The following is a 22,785-nucleotide window of genomic DNA, read 5'->3' as shown; positions in this document are numbered from 1 at the left end:
GATGGCGCCTAAGAATTGCCTATATAAATATTTTTGATCAGCAAGTAAATAATTTTTCCCCTGGATTTCACTGCCAATAATGTTTCAATCAGGAAGTTAATTGTTCTTTTCTCACAGATTTTTCCACTGTTTTCCTGACCATCATTTCATGCCCTTTTCTACTGCTTGCAGCTCTAACACCCTATTTCAATTCTCTCCAGAGAAGTCATAAATAAATCATTGTCCTGGCAGAGAAAAGAATCTAATAGGAATAGTGTTTCCGTGTGTTCTCCAACATGCATTAACTGCTGAATATAAATCCACTATACAAATATATGCCTTTATGTCTTTTATGTTACTTTACTAACAGATCATTTTGTTTACATTATTGAGCATCAATTGATAGCATGCAGATTCAGACCCTCTACCCAGAAGAAACACTGTAGATAGAAACCATGCTGACCCTGTGCCTGATGCAGTTTGAAGGTATAATGACAGTGAGTGATGCAGGAATTATTTTAATTTATTGTAGTTAGTGCCTGCTCATTGTACATTATCACCTGAAAAGTCACAGAATCACAGAAAGGTTTGGGTTGGAAGGGACCTCAAAGATCTTCTAGTTCCAACCCCCTGCCATGGGCAGGGACACCCTCCACGAGATCAGGTTGACGAAAGCCCCATCCATCCTGACCTTCAGCACTTCCAGGGATGGGGGTTCCATAGCCTGTTCTAGGCAGTCTGTTCTGGGCAACCTATTCCAGTGCCTCACTGCCCTCAGGGTAAAGAATTTCTTCCTAACGTCTAACATAAACCTGCCCTCTTTCAGCTGAAAGCCATTGCCCTTGTCCTGTCACTGCACTCCCTGGTGAACAGTCCCTCTTCCACTTTCCTGTAGGACTCCTTTTAAGTGATGGTCAGCCATGATTAGGTCTCCCTGGAGCCTTCTCCAGACTGAACAAGCCCAACTCTCTCAGATAGTCTTCACAGGAGAGGTGCTTCAGCCCCCTGATCATCTCTGTGGCCCTCCTCTGGACTCGCTCCAACGGCTCCATGTCTTTCCTGTACTGGGGACCCCAGAGCTGGACGCAGTACTCAACATGGGGTCTCACCAGAGCAGAGCAGAGGGACAGAATCACCTCCCTTGACCTGCTGGCCACGCTGTTCTTGATGCAGCCCAGGACATGGTTGGCCTTCTGAGCTGCTAGTGCACACTGACAGCTCCTGTTGAGCATTAGCATCAGCAGTCCCAAGTCCTTCTCCTCAGGGCTAGTCTCAATCCATTCTCTGTCCAGCCAGTAGTTGTGCTTGGGATTGTGCCAACTGTCATGGTTCAGACCCAGGCAGCAGCTGAGCACCACAAGCCACTCACTCACCCCTTCCCTGTGAGAACAAACAGAAAAAGCCCGGTGGGTTGGGATAAGGGCAGTTACTGACACAGCACCAGGAGGCGAACAACAACAGAGCGTGTGGCAGAATGCACACAGACACGGTGGTAACACAGAGGACTTCACCAATGCAATGCCCAACGGCACTCACACTGTGAGTAGATCTGCCCCTCCTCAACCAGCCCCTTTTATGAGGACATGATGTTATGGGGTGTGGAAAACAGCCTGGGCCAGCTCAGCTCATCTGTGCTGGATCCCTGGGGAAGTTAACTCTGGCTTTGCTGGAACCAGGACACCAGCTGACATGCAGGACCTTGCAGTGGCCTTATTGAACTTCAGGCAATTAGCATGTGCTCATCTCTCCAGCCTATGAAGGTCCCTCTGGATGGTATCCCTTCCCTCCAGCATGTCCACCTCAACACACAGCTTGGTGTCATCAGCAAACGTGCTGAGAGTGCACTTGATCCCACTGACCATGTCACTGACAGAGATACTGAACAGTGCTGGTCCCAGTACTGACCCCTGAGGAACACCACTCATCACACACCTCCACATGGACATTGAGACATTGACCACAACTCTTTGAGTGTGACCATCCAGCCAGTTCCTTATCCACCAATGAACCCACGTCTCTCCAATTTAGAGACAAGGATGTTGTGCTGGACAGTGTCACATGCCATGCACATGTCTATCATCCTTCCCTTGTCCACCATCTCTGTTGCTCCATCATAGAAGGCCACCAGATTTGTCAGGCACTCTTTGCCCTTAGTGAAGCCATGTTGGCTGTCACCAATCACTTCCTTATTCTCCACGTACCTGAACATAGTCTCCAGCAGTATCTGCTCCATGATCTTACCAGGCACAGAGGTGAGACTGACTGGCTTGTAGTTCTCTGGGTCTTCCTTTCTCTCCGTTTTAAAAATGGGTGTTATGTTTCCCCAGTCAGTGGGGACTTCACCAGACTGCCAGGACCTGTCAAAAAGGATGGAGAGGGGCTTGGCCACTTCACCTACTGTTTCCCTCAGGACACGCAGATGTAACTCATCAGGCCCCATGGACTTGTGCGCCCTGAGGTTCCTTAGGTGTTCTCAAACCTGATCGACTCCAACACTGGGCAGTTCCTCATAGTCCCAGTCCCTGCCTTTGCCCTCCATGACTTGGGCAGTGTGGCAAGAGCTCTTGCCAGTGAAGACTGAGGCAAAAAAAAATCATTTGGTACCTCAGCTGTCTCTGTATCCTGGGTAACCAGATCACCTGTTCCATTCCAGAGAGGGCCCACGTTTTCCTTCATCATCCTTTTGTCATTGATATAACTGTAAAAACTTTTCTTGTTGCCCTTTACATCCCTGGCCAGGTTTAGTTCTATTGGGACTTTAACTTTTCTAACCTGCAAGTCCAACAAAGATGTACGTTTTACGGTAGCATGTGGCCTAACACACTATGCTGTATGTAGTGAGTTGACCTTGGTGGGCTGCCAGACACTACCCCCCTCAGCTGCTCTTTCTGTCCTCAACAGGACAAGAGGACACAAAATAAGAAGGCAAAGCTCATAGCTCTAGAGAAAGCCAGGGTGATCGCTTACCAATTACCAAGATGCACAAAATGGATTCAACCTGAGTAAGATTAATTTGATGCCAATTAAAAGTAGAGCACAATGGTGAGAATCAAAGACAAAAAATAAGAACACTTTCTTATCCACTCTCCCTACTCTTCCCAGGGTCAACTTCACTCCATTTCTGACTCTTCTACCTCCTTCCCTATGAGCAGCGCAGGGAGATGAGGAATGGGGGGTAGTGGTCAGTCCATAAGAGCTCCTCCCTGGTGCTTCTTCCTCCTCACAGTGTTCTCCTGCTGTGGGATGTGGTCCTCCCCATTGGAGACAGTTCTTCAGGAAATGCTCCGGTGTGGGTCCCTTCCACAAAGTCACAAGTCCTGCAAGGAAACCTGCTCCAGCATGAGCTCCTCTCTCCATGGGTCCACAGGTCCTGCCTGCAGCCTGCTCCAGCATTGGCTTCCCACAGGGTCATGGCCTCCCTCCTTTGGGTATCCACCTACTTCAGCATGGGGAACTCCATGGACTGGAGATGGGTATCTGCTCCACCATGGACCTCCATGGGCTGCAGGATAATCTCTGCACTGGTGCCTGGAACACCTCCTCCCCTCCTTCCTCACTGACCTGGGTGTCGGCAGGGCTGTCTCTCATTCATTTTCCCTCACTCCTCTCTGCTGTGCAGTGCTTGTTACCCGTTCCTAAACAGGCTTTCCCTGAGGTGCTGCCATCTCGCCTGCAGGCCTCAGCAGTGCCCTGCAGTGAGCCCGCTGGAGCCAGCTGGAACTGGCCATGTCTGGCCTAGGGCAGCCCCGCAGGCCCCACATGCTGCCTGCGCCTCAGGATACGCAGTGGCACACAGAAGCGAAAATATGAATGTGTGGTTGTCAGCGTAACGCAAGGCACACGTGCTTCTCAGTCCCAAAGGGGTTTCATCCTGAAAACTAAGTCTGATTTTGGTTTTTTTTGCTGGCCATATATTCTCAAAGAGAACTGTTACTACCTTGCTAACAGAAGCAAATGGATACCTGCAGGAACAGTGTTCCCAGAGACAGTACACACCTACAACACTTGTTAATGATGAAGTCATTCTCTCTGCAAGGAACAGAATACTTGAGAGAGCAGCTACTGCCTGCTGTATTTCTGGTCAGGTCAGAAGAGAAAAGCAAACCTATAAATACAATGAATGAACTATACAAAAAATAAAGAGCACTTAACCACCTGACTTTTTATATAAAATGATCTTGACAACAAGGTACGTACAGTTGCCATCAGAGTTAGTGCTAAGAGATCTTACTGCTAATGAGTCAGTGCATAGCCAGAAGAGACTAAGATAAGGAGAATATCCTGCTCCAAGTACTGACTAGAAGCTCTGTTTTTCAAGTGACAGAAAGGAAAGGAAGGGAAGGCAAGGACAAGGGCAAGGGCAAGGGAAAGGGAAAGGGAAAGGGAAAGGGAAAGGGAAAGGGAAAATGGAAAGGAAAGGGGGGGAAGGGAAAGGGAGGAAAGGGAAAATAGGGAAAGAATGGGGAAAAGGGAAAACAAAGCTTGGAAACTGCACCTAGAGACAGCTTATAATGTTGAGAAGAGTGGGAATCACAACATGGCAGGGGTCAGAAGGGACCTCTGGAGATCATGTAGTCCAACCTCTCTGCTAAAGCAGGATTAGCTGGAGTAAGTTGCGCAGGATCACATCCAGGTGGGTTTTGACTATATCCAGGAAGAGAAACTCCACAACCTTTCTTGGCAGCCTGTGCCAGTGCTCTGTTATCCTCACAGTGAAGAAGTTTCTCCTCATGTTGAGATGGCGCTTGCTGTTTTCCCATTTATGCCCATTGCCACTTGTCCTACTGGTGGGCACCACTGAAAAGAGTCTGGCCCCATCCTCTAGACGCCCACCCTAATTTAGATATATAAGGAGTGATGAGATACCATCTCATTCTTCTCCAGACTAAACAGACCCAGCTGTCTGTCTTTCCTCAGAAGAGAGATGCTCCAGTCCCCTCTTCATCCTTGATGCTCTCTGCTGGACTATGTCCAGTAGTTCCCTGTCTTGAACTGAGGAGCCCAGAACTGTGCACAGGACTCCACGAGTGGCCTCAACAGGAGAGTAGAGGGGGGGAAGAACCTCCCTCAACCTGCTGGCCACACTCACTGCACCACAGGATACCACTGGCCTTCTTAGCCATGAGGGCACACTGGCAGGTCAACCCTAACCTCTAGTAGTGTCTGGGGTTATTCCTCCCTAGGTGCAGGACCCTACACTTGCCTTTGTTGAATTTCATTTGTTTCCTCTTCATACCATTCTGCACCCTGTCCAGGTCTCACTGGGTGGCAGTGCAGACCTCTGGTGTGTCAGCTACTCTTCGTGGTTTAGTAGTTTAGTATTGTCAGCAGTCTTGCTGACTTTGTTCCTTCAGGTCATTGATGAATATGTTGAATAAGAGTGGACCCAAAATTCACCCCTGGGGCACACCACTGGCTACAGGCCTTCATCTAGACTCTGCACCACTTACCACAGCCCTCTGGGCTCTGCCATTCAGGCAGTTCTCAGCCCATCTCACTGTCCACTCATCTAACCCACACATCCTGAGCTTGCCTCTGAGGGTGTTACTGGAGACAGTGTCAGAAGCCTTGCTGAAGTCAAGGCAGACATCTACTGCTCTTCCCTCATCCAGCCAGCCGGTGATACTATCACAGGCAGCTATCAGAATGGTTAACCATGGTTTTCCCTTGGTGAATCGATGTTGACTGCTACTGATAACCTTCTTTTCCTCCACAGGCTTAGAGAAGACCCCCAGAATGCTCTGTTCCATCACCTTTCCAGGAATGGAGGTGAGGCTGACTGGCCTGTAGTTTCCTGTGTCCTCCTTCTTGACCTTTTAGAAGACCAGAGTGACACTGTCTTTTCTCCAGTCCTCAGACACCCCCTCTGTTCTCTTTGACCTTTCCAGATAATGGAAAGTGGCTTTGTAATAACATCTGCCACCTCCCTAAGCACTCCCTAAGCACTCATGTGCCCATGGATTTGTGGTTGTGAAGTTTGGCTAAGTGGTCTCAAACCCAATCCTCCTCGACCAAGGGAAGGTCTTCCTTTCTCCAGACTTTCTCTCCTCCCTCCAAGGTCAGGGGCTCCTGAGGGCCAGCCTTAGCTGTAAAGACTGAAGCAAAGGAAGCATTCAGTAACTCCACCTTCTCTGTATCCTCCATCACTAGGGCACCCACACCATTGAGCAGCAGGCCCACATTTTCTCTAGTCTTCTTGTTGCTGACATGTGCTTGAAAAAGCCCTTCTTCTTGTCCTTGGCATCCCTTGCCAGATACAATTCCAAACAGGCCTTAGCCCTTCTTGTCGCATCCCTTCATTCTGCGACTACATCCCCACCAAGTGGTTCCCATTTCCACATACTGTAAACGTCTTTCTTCCCTTTCAGTTTTTTTAGGAGACCCTTGCTCACCCATGTAGGTCTCCTGACTGCTTGGGTTCCTACTCTTTGGGTTGCACTGTGCAGAGTGTCCTGGTGAATCCTCGTAACACCTGCGTGGTGAACAAGCAGCCCATGAACAAAATGCTTAGCCTGGAACCTGAAAGGAAGCCCCTGGCCAATCAAGCAGCCAGGTGTTGGAATCTGAGGCAAAAATAACTTCTTGTGAGTTGCAGCTTCACGTATTTATGGAAGGAATTCCAAACAGCCACAGGAGCCTACACTGTGATCCAGTGAGTCACAATTGGAAATAAATCAAACCTACATAGTACTGTTTCTTTATCTTCTTTATCTGTTTCAGAATTATCCTATGGAAAAAACGGTATTTTCAGAGGAAGCTTTACTGTCTGCTTTTTAAATCATCCAACTGGCATTTTCTACATGTAGACTCTTTCTAAGACCTGCAATCAAGTATTTCAGTTCTCTAGTATCGATATGAGGTGAACTGTTAGGAAGACAAGCTGAACCATTTTCCTTTCATTTCACTTTTATGCATGTATGTAGATCTGCTTGAGCCAAGTGGAGTCTGCAGCTAAGTGCTCTGCAATTTTCACATCGTAGCTGGTGCTTATTTTTATGAAAGAGACAAAAAGTGGAGTGAGATTAAGCACAGCAGCTTGTTGCTGTATCATGTGCAATAGTTTTTTTAATAGTGAACTCACACGCATTTACATATTAATATTTAAAAACAAGTTTGTACTCGTATTCATTATTTATTGCTACTTAAGGAGGAGATAGTCAGGATTTCTAAAATTATGTATTGATTAGACTTTGCTCTTAGAGGGAGAAAAAACCCACCTTCAGTTTATGGCCTGCATTAATGTAGGTTATCAATTAAAGGCTCCATTTTTGGGGGTAGAAAACGTGTTTTGATTGTTTCTTTCAAACAACTCCTAAATACTAAACTGTTTGCAGGTAACAGGAAAGATACTATTACTTGAGCGACCTGTTTCCCCAGTCTTCAAAATAATGTTTTTATTGCAAAGGTACAGCTTGATTTCAAATGTTATCTCATGAAACAGAACCTCTGTGAGCCTCTGTGAGGCTTTAATCAGAAGGTAGCTCAGCACACTTGAATACCTTTATAATTTTGCTGAATTTTACATGAAAGTATCACACTGACGCGTCAAAGTTCATGGTGGTATGTGGTCACAGTTTGTGTGTAGAAGTAAACTCGTCTCTATGATTGTTACTGTAACTTTTAATAATAAACTAAAATTAACCCTCCAGTAGTGTTTTTAAAACCTGGTCATCATGGGGAGTATTACATGGAGTGCATCTAGTGAGTATACCCATTCAGAGGAGACAGTTTGTTAGAGGATGTGAGAGTGCTGAGAGCAAATAAAAAACGGACAGCCAGAAGCAAAATGGATCCTAAATTAAACAAGTCTTATTTGCCTAGGAATAAGGGAGCTGGTAATTGATGGTGATCTTTTACTAACAGTGATGCATTTAGAAGTGCTAGAATAGTTACTCTGTTCTTATCTGCAGCATGGCTGAAGTTTTCTCTGAATTCAGTTTGAATGCCTGTTCAGGTGGTCTACATGAATACAGAGAGGGCTTTGCCATGGCAGGGAGAAGAAAATGTACCTGTGGAGAGACCACATATTGTTGAAACACACAGGGCTTCTTCACATCTGTATTTTTCTCTTACAACTACTATCAATTAGGACAGGAATCCAAATGTACTGGAGGTTAAATAGAAATACAAAAAAAAAGAAGTGCACTCCTAAGCTGTTAATTGCCCTCTGTCCACATGCATTATAAAGCAGATCTGGTACTAATGCATGAAATGATGCAACACGAACAAAGCACCCAAATGGGGCAATGAAGACAAAAATTGAATGTAACGTAGATGAAGCAAACTTTAGTAACTAGGTTATAGAGTTTGTAACACAGAGTTCTAGTAACAAAGGGTACTCTCAGCTCACCACTAGAACTGTCTGTTCTCAGCTGTTTAAGTAGTATATCAGAGGTAAGCCTCAAGGAAGGCCTTGATAAAGCTTTTATAGAGCCTGTGGAGCTGTTTTTTTCCATTCATAAAAGGAAGAGGGAGAGGGATAGCATTTGTAAAGGTAAAAGAATAACTTGGTATTTTAGCAGCAGGAAAACAGAATTAAAACTGCAATTAAATTTTACTTTATATGATATAGCAGGCAGGAAAACTGAACAATCTGAGGTTAAAAACAAATGTCCTCATGAATCTTAGAGAACTATCTCCCACAAAGTGGGAGCAAAAATCAACCATTTTTGTTTGGTTGGTTTATTTTTTCATTATATTGTGCAAATGATTAAATGAGCAACACAATCGCTTTGAAGAGTGCCAGAAGGTGCTGCATTGGGAGCCCTGCAGAAAGATGTTGTAATTTAAGATTCAGTGGTCTCAAACATAGGGTGTCTGCTGTACTGGGACTTGTACTTGAAAAGCCCATATGTTATCAATATACTCTGTAAATTATAATACATATTTGGGTAAACTACAGGTTTATAGTTTATAGAGCTGTTGGAGTGAGTCCAGAGGAGGGCCACAGAGATGATCAGGGGACTGACTGGAGCACTTCTCCTATGAAGACAGGCTGTGAGAGTTGGGCTTGTTCAGTCTGGAGAAGAGAATGCTCCAGGAGAGAGTCCAGAGAAGGGATACGAAGATGATTAAGGGCCTGGAGCATCTCCCCTATGAGGAAAGGCTGAGTGAGCTGGGACTGTTCAGCCTTGAGAAGAGAAGACTAAGGGGGGACCTAATTAAAGTTTATAATTATCTGAAGCAGGGGATGCAGGGGGAATCAGCCAGCCCCTTTTCAGTGGTCTGTGGGGACAGGACAAGGGGCAATGGCTGCAAGTTGGAGCACAGGAAGTTCCACACCAACATGTGGAAGAACTTTTTCCCAGTGAGGGTGACAGAGCCCTGCGACAGGCTGCCCAGGGAGGTGGTGGAGTCTCCATCTCTGGAGATATTCAAGACCCATCTGGACGCCTATCTGAGTGATATGTCCTAGGGAGCTGCTTTGGCAAGGGGGTTGGACCCGATGATCTCTGGAGGTCCCTTCCAACCCCTACAATTCTATGATTCTATGTTGCTATCTATGCTCTTCATCTTTTTGAAACTGTTTTCTTATTAAGGCATTTGTTGTTGGGCCTTTCTTATTGAGAGACAGAAAGATCCCTGCACCAGCTCACTCAGCTTGCTCAGCTCACCCCTACCCCAGTGCAGAACAGACAGTATTTGGTGTGACTTGCAAGAGGTACCAAATACCAAATACCAGAACAGTAAAAAAGGAAGGTGATTTCATTCTATAACTTTTTAACTCCACAGAGAAACTTAAGCATAAATACCAATACATGATATACTAGAGAATTTTACCTATCTTTTGAGTGCATAATACTAGCACCTTAAGGTTCCCTATGGAGAGTCTAGCAAAGTCTTCATGAGGATGAGAATAGTAACAAGGCTTGAAGTAACCTGCACATAAACATTTTGCACCTGTTAAAATAATGAAACCAGAGAAACCAAAAAAGCTTGGGTTATGTGCAAAGGTAGGCTAACATGCTTCCCCCCCCCCCGAAAAATTAAGCCTTATTTGACAAAGACCATGCTCAGAAACAGACAAAAGTGCTTTGATCATGAGTGCTGATGATGACCTTGATCCTAGCCAAACTGAGGACATCATGTTGTAAAAGAATCTGCCCATTATGAGATTAAGGAGCTGAATTTGGTGAGATGAATGGCTAATTTGAATAAGCATATATTTGAATAAGCCTATAGATCAGACTTCTAATTAGAATCATAGAATCACTTGAGTTGGAAGAGACCTTCAAGATCGAGTCCAATCTCAGAGTACTCTTCATTACCTATCAAATCATTAACATACAGGACCTCAAAAAGTAGGTTTGTAAATAGTCAATTTATTAGAAATTGCAGTATCATAGATTCTTATCACAGTATGGTCTGGGTTGGAAGGGATCCCAAGGATCACAGAGCTCCAAACCCCCCTGCCACAGGCAGGGACACCCACCTCCAGGCCTGGATCTACACAAGGCTGCCCAGGAGCCCATCCAACCTGGTGTTGAACACCTCCAGGGACGGGGCGCGTACCATCTCTGTGGGCAGCCTGTTCCAGCACCTCATCACTCTCTGTAAAGAACTTCCCCCTAATATCGAATCGAAACCTTCCCTCCTTTAGCTTTAATTGTGGGAATTTCCCAATCACTTGTCTGAAAAAAAATATTAAATAAAGGTTTCTGAAAGCTACAAGGGAAAGTAAATTCAAGTATTTATTTGTATGAATGCACCAATATTTGCTGATTTGTATGATACAGAAATTCCAGGCCAACATTTCGCTTATTTTCAGAGAACTGATTCTAAGGACTGGTGGAAATTTATTCTCCTTTTGGCTGAAAAATGACTGAACCAAGTGCTACATAAACCACTCAGAACTGGCACACTAGCACTTCCTGCCTCAAATAAAAGGCAAATTTTGCAACTTTAAAAAAAAATAAAAATCTCTTGTTGCATAAAATGTTTTCTACCCCTGAGCCCCTTTTAATTCTACAATATAATTACATCTTCATTGTTAGGTTAGATGCAAAGAACTGAATACTAGGTAGATTTGTCCACCTGTGCAGCATGTCACAAAAAAGTGAAGTCACATAATATAAAGGGTAGTCCCTAACTCATTTTTAATCCTCTGTTTTTTTATCTTTGCAACTTCCTGTAATACTGAACTGTAATTTGGTTAAATGGCTAAGCAGACAGTTTATTTCTTAGCCTCCAGAACTCCCAGTAGCATTTCATTGATACTGACCTGTGACAAATGTATCTGTTTAGAGCTCAGCTTCTGAAAGAATCTTCTGTGAAGAAAAGCATTTCTAGACGTATGGAATTTTTAGATGAATTGAGCTCAAGATTATGACATACTCCTAGAAGTGTGTTCATGAAATACCTAGTCTTTCATAAAAAAACCCCACAAACCCCCTGTGATTTTAGTACAGGTAATTAACTATTCTGAATATTTTATATTAAAATACTAAATGCTGCTTTTCTTATTAAACATCTACTGAATAGTTATGCAAACAAACCCGATATAAACAACAATGCTAATGCTCATTCATGTACTGGGACAGAGAGATAAGTAACCTTCTTCTGCCATTTGTCTCTACAGCTTTTTCTAATATCATCCAACATACATGTAGCGTGGAAATCATTTATCTCTTTAAATCCTTTGGTTTTATTTAATTACATTTGTGGGGTCCAACCATTAAATGTTTATTTTACTCAAGGGAAAGAAAGTGTGACATTTAAAAAAAAAAAAAACAGTTGAGTCTACAGTATCTTTTTTGAAGTCAAAAACCCCAAATCCAAAGAATACAAGTTTTGGCTTCAGGATTTCCTCTTTGAAATATACATCAAATATTTCTTCTGAATGCACTATTGATCTGCTGAACTTAATCTAGATGACCCTGCTCTGGCAGGAGGGTTGGACTAGATGATCTTTTGAGGACCCTTCCAACTCCTAGCATTCTGTGAATATTCTGTGAACTTTCCACACTGCTTGTTTAACATACTGGATGGTGCTCTGTATTAATACAATGAAAAAGAGATCTAAATGCCACAGGTAACACATTATAAAATCTATTATTATTTAATCTGGTTTTATAATTCATAAATAATTTTAAATGGCAACATATTTTTGAAAAAAACCTGCCTTGTTGTTTTAATGTACCTTACAACTGATAAGTTTTCTCAGAATCTGGTGTTGTTGGAAGAAAAAGAACAATTACACGACTTACACATGCCATATTCTTTGCATCTGCAGACAGGCCAAGTCTGTAGGAAGAGATAATGTCTTTCATTAGAACATCTGATAGGTTTAGTTGAAAAAAAAGTAGGTTTGGATTCTAAGTTTGACCATGCTGCAGATTATATGGCTTTTTGAAAGACAACATAATGCAGAGCTTAACATATATCAAAGTACACAGTTCAGTAAAACACATAAATTCTGTGATCTGTTTTACAACAGCTTAAAGAAAAGAAAAAAAAGCTGACACTGCAACTCTCCTACTGCCTGCAACACTGCCTGTATTCACCCATAATTTATACACCAAAGCACTCAACAAAAAGATAAACTAAAGAAATTAGTAAAGCAAACAAATCTGAATTTTAAGTCAGTGTCTTAAGGGTAGAGTATTATACAATTTTATATAGAGTTTCGCCCCCGACCTTTCAAGAGTCTAAATTTAAATTCAACTTGCATGTTATTTTGGTAAGATGATGTTTCTGTTTTCATGTTTCTCCATCCATTGTTTGGGTACTTCTAACAGAAACAAACCACCTGAAAAACCTAGTCGTGATACATAAAATCTTGAACTGGTATTGGTCTCATCAGTATGCATGCCAGAACACATTTAGGATAATTTTTGACTCATGCTTAGGCTGTTTTTCCATGTGTCGGCTCATTTGATATCATTAAAAATAGAATACATATTAGACTCAAGAATATCAGGAAGTGAAGAGAAAGGGTAGCCTTTTATAATTATCTGAAACAGGATAAAAGCAATACTGCCATTTCTGCACAAAGAAACGAGGTATATGGTTTAGTTTAGGACAGGAATGGTTGGACTCGATGATCTTTAAAGGTCTTTTCCAACCTTTTGATTCTGTGATTCTGTAACAAAACTGGCAAAACAAAAGGGGTGTGGGAGAACCAACAAGTCTTTCCCAAATTTAAGAAATATAGCTATTAAAACTAAAATTTAAATCATGTCAGAAGATTTGAAGTCACATGAAAATGTCTTACCTGGAACCCTGCGGCTAAGAGCTAATCAGTATTCACATTACACAAAGCATGTTTCTGTCTATGTCTGACAATCTACTTCTAAAAGTACCTACATAGATATGCAATTCTAGGCAAATGCAACTCACACTATCAAAGAGATTCTTCAGAGGAACGCATAGTACTGCTGTGACACAATGCTGGTGTGACAAGGCTTCCGGCACTCTCTGGTTTCGTGTCACTGTGCATCTAGATGACAACACACGGAGAAATGAAGGGAGGAGCAAGAGCGGCCCTGGTTAGCAACATCCAGTGCAACATGTTCACCCACAGGCACATAGCTCAGCAGCCCCTTTTCGTCTCTTATCTGTATGTCTTCTTGGCTCCTCCACATTTCTGTGAAAAAAAGATGCTGGTGTTACATACAGAGAAAGAAACACTGGCTTGCTGGAAGGTAAAGGATTTACCTAGCGGTGATATTATTTAAATATTTCTCTTTTCTTTCTGTGATTTTCCACCTTGCAATACCAAAAATATACCCATGTTAATTTCTTGTTGGCTGTTTAGCTGTGACATGTAATTAAGCATTCCTTTTGAAAGAATAAACTACCTTGTTCTGAGTCAAACCGAATGGATCAGTCTCATGGATGTGATTTATATCCAAAGCATCTGTAGAGAGAACTGCATCGTTGGCTTGTAAAACAATCGGCATCTTTCAAGCATCCATGTGCATAGACACGTTGTCAGATTATTATCGCAAACCAGAGATTATCAAAAGGTTCAGAATTTACAGTTATCAACATGTCATTAATCCTAAGTATAATTCTCTACAACAAAAAGAAATAATCACAAAAAGATTTACCTTTTTTTTCGTTTGGATCTGAGAATCTTTCATGGACATGTACATGGAGTAAGATTAGCTGTATGCGTCCACAAACATTAAGCCCTAACTAAGTTCTCTCCACTGCTAATAGCACATTACGAGCAACTGAAAAATGGTACTTCTTCATTACTGATATTTTTCTTTTACCTGAGTGCTGTCTTACTCTTCAGAACACAACCCAGGTTTTCCAGTTACCTGTGGGCAGTAGGACAGCAGGGGGAGCTCAATGACTTCTTTCTGGTAAATCTCAGAGACTCATGATTTTTGCAGCACAAGCAGACATCAACAGAAAAAGTTCTTCCCCCCGTAAATATAAGCAGTTTGAACGTGCAACGTAATTCAAAATACAGCTAGAATTTTTCTCAGTACCGAGCCTAGAATTTAACCACTGATTCTCCAGAAAATTTCCCAGTCTCTTCAAAAGTTGTAGATTCATTTTATGTTGGAATAAAAAATTAACTTCTTGCAATCTCTTTAAATATATATATAACTGCCAAAACAAACCAAAAATTTCAGAGTATTTTTTATTTATATTCTATGTAAATTAATGCAAGCCCACAATTCAAAATGTAACTGGATTAGGAAGCAGGCTAATAGAAAAACAGCACCCAGACAGCCTGCTTCATCATCATGCCCACACCAGGGTAACACACAGCAACCGCTGTGCTACTACCAATTGCTGTGTGTTTCAGGCATGAGAACTTTTTCAATTTCTGCCAAAGTTTGGGCTCACAAATCATTCCATGCTAACTTAGGCAACACACTGTCTGGCTATGTTATGGTTATAACTAAAGTTACAGCTGTAGTTATAAACTGAGGCTTACAATACAACCCACAATTTTCCTTCAGTACGTAATGAGTGTCTCAGTTCCTGCAAAAGTATCAAATGGATGCCAATTATTTGCTATCTTGTTTTCTCCACTATTATAAGTTGATGTGCAGAAATCCTACTTTCCTCAAGTATCTCTGATGGCTTTACTTAAGACTTGAAGTCTTTTTTCCTGGTACTGTAAGCTTTTCTAATGGTTTTTCATGTGAAGATAGATACCTACATTGTTACTGTTCTTCCACCTAAAGAAAAATACTGATTAGTTGTCTCTAGATCCTTCTCTGCGCTCACTTTAAAACAAAAAATACTGGAAATGGTATCTCCTGATGGATTTCTATCATCACTTGTTAAAATTATATATACCATCACTGCCCATCCAAAAAATGCAACTGACAAGCTCATAATCATTGTCCTTATGTCACTTACCACTCTGACATTTCATTTTGTTTTTCATCAAGATATTTGGTAGCTATGTGCTCTTAAAGCATAAAGTACAGGATTAAATAATGAAGCTTCCAAATTCTTGCGGTGAATATCTGTTTGAATTGCATATTGAAAAGGCAATTCCCTGTATACGAAAGGGAGTATTTATTTTCTGTTCATATTCACTGGAAAAATACCATATCGACTCATGATTTTACACACTCTAACACTATACATGGAAGCTCTGTGGAAAGAGGTATTTGCAGATCCCTAGCTGACAACTGTCAGTCTGCATTCACGTACAAATATTTTTGTACACTGAGTTTTCTCCATTTATATCCATTTCATTTCTATGTTTGCTGCCTTTTAAGACCACCAGGTGAAAATACATATAAAAGGTGAAAGAACTAAAATGCATTGTCCCTTAAATATTTTGCTAGTAGCAGAGTCCCTTTGATTTATGGCATTGAATGATACCCAAATCTGTAATGGTGGTGTGTGGTGTCTACTGCAATTGCACAAAGAGTATTGTGGTATTGCCCCAGCCAGCCCACAGCTAAGCCCCACGCAGCCACTCCCTGGGGATGAGAATCCAAAAGTGATTAAACTCCTTGAGTTGAGATAGTTTGGGTTGTGATCAAGGCAATTTAACAAGCAAAGCAAAAGGTGCACACACAAGCAAAGCAAGACAAGGAATTAATTCACCCCCTCTCACAGGCAGGTGTGTGTTCAGTGATACTCAGGGCAGCAGTGCTCCATCATGCATAATGATGACTTTGGAAGACAAACACCACCATGTCAAACATCCTGCCTCCCACCCTGTCCTTCTTCCCCCAGATTTATATGGTCAGCTTGGCGTCATATGGTTTCCCTTTGGAATAATCCTCTGGTCACTGGGGTCAACTGCTGCAGCTGTGTCCCCTCCCAACTCCCTGTTCACCCCCAGCCTCCATACTGGTGGGGCCCTGTGAGCAGCAGAGAAGGCCTTGGCTCTGTGTAAGCTCTGCTCAGCAATAACAAAAATACCTGTGTGCTATCAGCAGTGTTTGCAGGGCAAATCCAAAACATGGACTTATATTATCTACTAGAAAGAAATATAACTCTATTCCAGCCAAAACCAGTGCAGTATCCAATTATCCAACTGGTAAAACCCAAATCTTACTACACATCTGGTTTTTTGAGTAGGTAATTCAATGAGTAAACAATATAATTTAAGATTATAATGTTTCACTTTACATACTCTGGTGTAGGGTTGCAAAACGTATGGTGGTGTGCTTTGATTCTGGATTTGGATTTTCCACTATAAAATTATGGCCAAGGAGATCATTCCCCATTGTTCTTTTACTGACATGTTTTGGATTGAAAAAAACCCCTCACCTGGTGATCACTCTTTGGATGATGGAAGGTATTATTCCAATGCAATACTAGAAGAACCACCTCTACCTGGGTCCTGTGTAACTCTTGCCTCCCTGTGTTGTGACAGGAAAAGAAGTAAGGTGGAATGATGGCCTACCAGATTATTCCAATAACTTGCTGAAGATGTATGATGAACTATTTACTGGAAAAAAGCGGAGGATTCACACCATTACAATACCTTAAAAGGTAGCTCAGAGTCTGATATACTACACAGGATGACGATGATGAAAACCAGCATCATTCCATTGAAGATGATGGAGCTACGATACTACGAAACTTGAGTGAAATCAGAATTAGGTGACATAAGGAGAGCGGCCTGTAGAAGAAGAGTGTAAGTTAGTGTATGAAAAGAATGCTTGAGGTATCAGATAAACAATCCAACATTTACAACCCAGCAAAGCATGAGATGTCCTACTGATGGCAAAGTGAACTAGACATTATAGAAAGCCTCTGTAGGTTTGTAAGTATGCATGATGAAATAGCTAAAAGTTTGGAGTTGCACTAAAATAGAAACCCCATAAAAATAAAAGCTACCTTGTAAAAAAAGCGATGCTAATTTAGGAAGCTGAAAGAAAAACATGTTTGAATGTGGAGAACATAAGCAATAAACGTAAAAAGGCTGACAGAAATGGCAGTACAACTCTGCTGCCAAAATACAGATTTATAATTTAAGTCACAGAGGAAGAGGCGTAGTATCCCACAGACTAGATCCTGGGAGTAACACTTTATCACAGACTTTGCTGAAACTTTTGGGAGGAGCTTTTCATCGATGTAGTTAACAACACTAAGAATAGAAATACGGTATGTAATTAGCATCCACTTCTTGATAAAAACAGTAGATCAACTATAGCACAAAAGCCATCAGAGAGACAGCAGGTGCTAATATTAAGCTAAGCATTTCTTTTCACTGAGCTGCTGTAGTGCTGTGGCACCAACTCATTACCAACCTACTGATGTAATTTGTGTCATATGGCTATGTCAAGCGGGGCTGGGATTTATGATCCTGTTCCACCAGACCTCTGCAGACCACATGGGATCAGCTGCCTGATGCAGTTGATGCAGGTGACCCGGTGGCTTACTGAAAGGGTGGTTTGGACCACCCCGTGCCTACTGGCCATTTCCCTTGAGCGGGCCCGACCGGCCATCTGAACCTCTGCCAAGCCCAGGTAGCTCTTTAACTGCAAACTAACCACAACCAAACAACGCGTTAGGAAGAGTTCCATGCAGAGCGAAGGAGTTCCACCTGCCAGGGAAGGCCGGGGCTGACAGAAAAGAGGACGGAAGGCGATTCCAGGGCAGGGGAGGGAACCGCAGGGGCACGGAGGGCCGAAGCCCGCCTCTGCCGTCCCACCCGCGCCACTCTGAGCGCCAGGGCCTGCTGCACACGGCGGCCCTCGCACCCGCCGGGCCCGCTGCGCACCGCGCACGTCTCGCCAGCAATGCGTGCTGCTGAGACCTCACCCACGGCGCTTAGCGGGGGGGGGCCTCTGGGTCGCTCCTGTCCCCGCAATCGCCGTGGCACCTGCCCTCCCCTTCAGCCCTCGTCTGCCCTGTCCAGCCGGAGGAAGCGCAGGCTCCGCACAAGGCTTGATCCAGCCCCGAGCTGAACCTGCCCCGAGCTGAACCTACCCCTCGCCAGCCGCGGCTCCTGCAAGGAAACGGCAGGCCGCGAGGGGCTACTTCTCGGAGCGCTTCCTCCCACTTTCTGAGAGGGGTCTCCCGGCACGGGGAGGCGGCAGGTCGGCGCCGCTCTGCGGCGGGGCAGTCCCAGCGCTGCGCTGGGGGCCGCAAAGCCCGCGCCGCGCCGCACGCCCCGCCACGGCAGGGAGCGGCGGCCCTGCCGCTCACCGCGCCGGGGACGGGCGCTGCTAACGATCACCAGGGTCCCCCGCCCGAGGGACGGGGCGAAAAGCCACCATTTCCGCTCGGGAGCACGAAGGAGCAGGAAACGGGCAGCACCGCCCACCCGCTGCCCCCGGCCCTCCGTCTCCCCCAGCCGCGGCTGCGCGGCAGCGCGCCTTCCGGACGACAGGGGGCACCGCTGCCGCGCGGCTGAGCGGGCGGGAGCCCTTTCCCACCCCCAGCCCCGCAGAGACACGTACGGACACACACACGTACCCCTTAACCCCACACCCCCGCCCCATATCCCCCTCCCGACCCCGCCGCGGGGTGCTGCCGGTGGGGTCGCGGCGCCCCTGCGTGGCGACTGGGGGGAGGCGGGGGGGAGGGGGGCGTTGCGGTGGTGAATGAACGCCCCCCGCCCCGCCCCAGGAGAGAGACCTTTCCCGTTAGTTCTGCAGACGCGCCCGCACACGTACCTGGCGGCAGGGGCGGTCTTCGCCGTGCCCCGCGTAGCGCTCAAGGTGCGCAGGCTGCGGCCGCGCCGAGTCCAGCTCGGAGCACCACGAAGGAGCCCCGGCAGGCAAGGCCTCTTCTCACCCGGGGCTGCTCTCCTTACTTCATTTTGCCTCGCGTTGCCAGGGTGGGACGGGGTGTTGCCCCGCCACCCGCCGAGGCTGCGGCCCGTGTGGGGGGGCGTGGTGGTTAAAGAGCTCTCACTGGAATTCCCTAAATTCGGGCGTTAATAACGGCAACCCACCAGGAAAAGTCAGTACCTGGTACGTAGGAGCACAAAGGAAAACATGAAGAGAGGCGCTGAGGCTGTCGATAGCGAGCTGTATCGCGCTATACTGTGCGCGGTGTGTGATGCTCCAGCTACACCGCGCTTCCCTACACACCCCAACCCCCCAACCCCCCCGTGCCGATATAATAAATAAATAAATAAATAAATAAATGAGTAGGGTCAAGACAGCATGTGGCGACCAAATTAGTATTAAACAATCATTGCACTTTCTCAGAAACAAGACACCAAGAACATCCCCGATATGCAAATAGTTTGGAGGAATTTTTCCTTTTCTTTTCTTGCAAAATTTCACATAAATCAAATGAACAAATAGGTTTTGTAACCCTTCCCTAGTCATTAGTCTGCACCTTAGCGGTGCTGGCAGACACCTTTTACTCTGAAATACGGGAACCTTTCAGAAGGTGATTTGTCAAAACAACATACTGGAACAAACTGATTGTATCAGTGGAAGGAAATTAAGAATACTGGATGTTATTCATTCAGCAGCAGAGAACCAGCAGATACAATGTGTTTGTTGTTGTTCTAAAAAAAATAACCCAATCAAAAACCTGATTAGGACGGCATACTGGAAGGGTAATTTGCGCTACTTAGACATACTGATGGCCTCTGACTGTAAGCACTCGCAAACAAGACTGAGATGTACTTCCACATAGTGCTGTGAAAACATCTTCCTAACGCACAGTGGCAATCAAAAAGCACTTGCGAGATAGTCCATTGCTTAAGACGGGATGCTGACTTAACTATGACAATCCTGTGATGTTGCTATGCATGGTCTGCTGCTTTACTGTCATGTGAGTACCAGGTTCAGATACTGTTTGGAATCTGTCAAAACATTACAGAAAACCAAGCAGAAGAGACAGAGGAGAGTGACAATAAATATCTTCATGCATATGGATGGGAGAAATTAAAAACTAGGACAGGATAATGCAAAGAATGATACGGAGATGATAAAACGGCGCGATGGCTTCTCAGTCTTTGTTGGCTTCAGAAGATGAATACAGAAGATGTGGGGTATTTGATATCATACTTTTCTCCCTCTGTCACTCTCACTTTTAATTTTTCATTTCCTGTGGCAGTAAGCAACATTAAAACATCTCGCGGGCAATGGGTTGCTATGAGCCATGCACTGGAGACTACCTGGATAGAGGAATATGAGATTATTAATGCTACAGGGGAGGCTTATCAGGAAGTATCTGCCCAGGATTAGGTAACAGTATGGATAGTATCTATGGATAGTAATTATCTGTATGGGCAATAATGGTGTCTGTCATTTACTGATAGCTCTTATTAGGATAAAATATTTATAAAGGATGTTTCATGTTTCACAACAAAAGCCAACCATTATGGAAACAAGGGCTGGAGAGAAATTTCCTCCTAGGTTTATTATCATGCAATTGTCCATAATGGGGGTTCTTCTGACTTCCACTAACTCACAAAGCAAGTGGGTAAAACAGTGCATAATGGCTATCTGCTGATGCCAGATTCAAGACTAGATGGCTCATCCATTAAAAACCTGAAGGTATTTATTCAGCGGAGATTTAAAATCCAATGATGTCAACGGAAAGCAGTATGTACAGATTAAATTTACAGTCCCTGGGGTGTCTTTTCTCGTTAAAAATGCAAAATTAAATGACAGTTCTACATTTGAGGTACACACTGCGTTCACGCCTTCTACACAGAGCATATAAAAGAGTTGGTTAAGAAAGTTGAGTCAGTCTGGGGAATGTTACAATACTGCCTGAGGTATGTATTTTTCAATGGAACCACTTTGGTTATATTGAATTTGGGGGGGAGTAGGGGGGATCCTGATACAGTTCATCCAAAGGTCACAAACTCATTCAGCCATTCATACATCAGGGTATGATGCCAGAAGAGGGTTGCCGCAGATTGGAGCTCTGTGCAGTGTTCTAGGCACAAAACTGTTGCTTATCCATCGAGTACCTCTTGTGAGCTGTGCCATGCATCCATCTTCACCCTTTTGGCCCAGAGCTTGTAGAAGAAAACTCCAGTATGTTGAAAATTAATTTCATGAAAGAATTTTATTTCCCTCCATTACTTATTTGCGTTTTTACGTAAGCCGTCCCTGTCGTTCAATCTTCAGAAATCTTCATTTGGTTTAATATGAATGTATTAATCTATGACCAAAAGATAGATACATAAACACACAGATATACCTCCATACATGCAGGTTTTAAAACAAAGAAGACAGTTTGAATTAAATATTTTTAAATGAATTACTAGCGTTACTCAACCTTTACTAAAACCCATATATTAATTTACCAGAATAAAGAGACATAATTAAAAATATTCCAAGTTCTGTCAACTGGTTTTAAACATTCTACATTAAAGTACTGTATGTATTTTATGTGGGAATCATGCGTTTCTGAAGTAATGGAAAGAAATTGTCACACATTGAAAACTGACTATAGTTTTCCTGATTATTCTAATTTCTTAATCCCCTCCTAGTCTAACACCTTATGGCAGACTTCACCAACTCCGTACGGCCAGTACGTCTGAGGAGTTTTAAGAAAGAGCACACGGATTTCAAACCAGACGCCAAGAGGTGCTGGATGGGACATCGCACCTGAAGGTAGAAGACCGGGCGCCATGCGCCCCTCTGCCCACTTCGTAGGCCAGTACGAGTTTCCCAGCAGATTCTGTGACGTTCCCAGACACAGGTGGTTTAATATGGGGGTGGGAAAAAGACGGACAGGTGTGGGGATTTTAGAAGGAGTTCGTGCATCCACAAAAAACTAGAAGGCAAGTCCCGTCCAGCGGTGCGCCATCAGCCCGACGGGGGCTCGTCCAGGACAGCCTGACCGGGACCGGGGTGAAGGCGAACGAAGCCGCGACAAGGGGCAGCAGTTACCGGCGTGGGCTGAACAGGGCTTAGAGCAGCGGTTCGAGCAACCCTTGAGCGAGGCGGGGAAGCGTCCCGCCGCCGCTGTGGCGAACGCCTTTGCCTTCCCGCCGGTACGACAGAACCGCGGGCGTGAAAACTTACTGGTGCCGGCTGGCGTACGCGCGTCCCGCTTCGCGTTCCCATCCCGGCTGAAGGTGGAGAAGGTACTTTCTCCCCTCCCTTTCCCTTCCCTCCTGTCAGTTACCACATTTACCCCCCCACCGTCCCTGCCAACCCCAGCCATCTCTTCGAGGACGGGCACGGAATGAAAATGTGCGTCCCCGATTGAAAACAAAGGAAGCGAAAGCAAACAGAACGCCTGGCGCTAGGGAAGGCTCTGCCCTGCAGGACGGACCGGAGCAGCCTGCGTTCCTCGCGGCCATTTGGTGTGAGAAACAGCCCGGCTTCTCCCCCCGCCTGGCTCTGCCTCGCCTCCCCTCCCCTGCCCTGCTCTCCGCCACCGCTGCAGGGCGGGTGGAGGCGGTCTTGGGGCGCCGCGCCTGGCTGGGGGCGGGGGGCG

Source organism: Gallinula chloropus, assembly GCF_964237585.1.
Source record: "Gallinula chloropus genome assembly, chromosome: Z".
NCBI lineage: Eukaryota > Metazoa > Chordata > Aves > Gruiformes > Rallidae > Gallinula > Gallinula chloropus.
This window is presented reverse-complemented; position numbering follows the sequence as displayed.